The sequence below is a fragment of the Nematolebias whitei genome, chromosome 6 (genome assembly GCF_014905685.2).
Source record: "Nematolebias whitei isolate Nwh7 chromosome 6, NemWhi1, whole genome shotgun sequence".
NCBI classification, from domain to species: Eukaryota; Metazoa; Chordata; class Actinopteri; order Cyprinodontiformes; family Rivulidae; genus Nematolebias; species Nematolebias whitei.
Window position 1 is genome coordinate 48,688,301 of NC_056503.1, and position 2,122 is coordinate 48,690,422.

At 43.8% G+C, this 2,122-nt stretch overlaps 1 pseudogene; it reads left to right on the forward strand.

Annotated features, from left to right (window-relative positions):
• Positions 1–2,122, forward strand: part of LOC119411028 — a 56,674-nt pseudogene that overhangs the window by 2,018 nt on the left and 52,534 nt on the right.

Sequence of the window (2,122 nt, forward strand, 5' to 3'; positions counted from 1 at the left end):
TGGACCTGGCTGGCCCCAGTTGGACCCAGTTGGACCTGGCTGGCCCCGGTTGGCCCCAGCACACCTGAACACGACAGGCAGTTATACTGGGAGTCTGATTATGTAAAATTAAAATGGGGAGGAAATTCATGACTAGAAATTTTAAGCATGTTTTGAGTCAACATCAAGTGAGGACAGAGGAGGAGGAGGAGGAGGAGGAGGAGGAGGAGGAGGAGGAGGAGGAGGAGGTGGAGGAGGACTCGCTGTGGCGACCCTGAAGAGAAAAAAGCCTAAAGAAGAAGTTTTGAGTCAGCATCACACACATTAATTTTTTATCTTCATCATGACGTCACGTTTCTCTTTTGTAAGAGTCTGGACCTGAGCGTGGTCTAACATGGACCGGAGGACCTGAGAAAACCCAGACACCAGGAGAACGTGCAAACTCCACACAGAAAGACCCCAGGTCCAAACCGGGGATTGACCCCAGGACCTTCATGCTGTGAAGCAACAGTGCCAACCGCTGATCCATCGCATTGCCCATTAAAGTAATATTCCCACAGACAGGACGTTGGTGGTGTGGACAGTGATCTGTGCAGAAACCATCTGACGTCCCGTGAGCACAGTGTGACCTGGGGGTGCAGTTAAAGTGTCTGCTGACCTTCACTCACTGTTTTGACTGACTGTAGCTCCAGCAACTGCCTGATAACACCACCGCTCCACCTGCATCCTCTGGCCCGATGGGCCAGGTCCATTTACACACCTGTCACTGGTTTGTTGTATGAACTAAATTACATTCAAATCAAACTATTTGAGAAACTTTTTTCAGTTTATTTTTCAACTTGTAAAAAATATTTTATTTAAAACACTTCTCATGTTGCACTTTTCTGACAGCATCTGAATAATGACGAGTTTATACAAAGAATTCTTCTTTAACCTTTAAAAATGATCACACTGCCTGCCTGCTGATTTGTATTCAGTTTTAGTCCGTTTAATTTTTTCTTACCGTGGTCGCGGCAGCTCAAGAGCTATAAACGTGTTTACTTCGGCGCGGCCCGTCATAAATCACACGCAGCACCGGAAAAATACTTTTAAAGGAAATGAGCAGGGCATCAAGGTCTCAGCTCAAAGCTGTTTGATCAAACAAGCAAAAACTCAAGTTTAATTTCAAACATTTTAAAACCAAAAACATGCACGTGTAGGCCGCCTGCGCTCAGGCCTTCTGGAAAAACAGATTTGAGCGGTTAAATAAAGGTTAAATACAAACAAAGTTCTTTACATCTGCAGCAAAGTTCAAGTTGTAGACGAGGAAAAATGTAGAGAGGCAGTTTTTTTAGCGTAACTTTGTGCTGCGTCTCTGAAGAACCTCCGTCCAATGAAACCCAGACAGGCAGCGTCCTTCAGAGGTCACTTCAGTTCCGTTCAGTTTATTTCTGCAGCTCCAAGTCCCAACAGAAGTCGTCTCAGGGCACAACAACGTTCACACAAATTATAAAAGCAAATGAATAAAAGTTATTTATTTAAGGAAGCAGCAGATCGTATTGAATCTTCACTTCGTCGCAGTTTGTCATCCTGAGCAAGCACAAAGGAGACAGTGGAAAGAAAAAACTCCCTTTAAACAGGAAGAAACCTCCAGCAGAACTAGGCTCAGGGCGAGCGTCACCTGCTTCGACCGGCTAAGGTTTGAGAGGAACAGGAAGTAGAAACAGACACAGAGTGACCGGTCCAGGTGAACGCACTACAGCAGAAAATACAAAAACACATTCATTCAACCTTTATTTCTACAGGTTAGTTTCATTGAGTCACGAGGACTCATTTACAAGAGGGAGCTGTTTTAAACAAAACCATAAATGAGGTGCACACAACAGTAAACATGCAAGCATATAAAATGAAAAGTAAATAAAAGAAGCGATGTAAAACAAATTTAAAAAACACGAGTAAGTGGTGTAAGATGCTAACAACCGGAACGTCATCAATGATTCTTGCTTTGAACTTCGCAGTTGTTTAAAATCCCTTAGAGAGGTCAAAGGTCGAGAGCTTCAGATCTTTTTGTAAGATATTCCAGGAAACAGGAGCGGAGTAGGAGAAGGTCCTTTTGTCTAGTTCAGTCCTCACTGAGGGAACACTGCAGGTAATGATGTCCTGA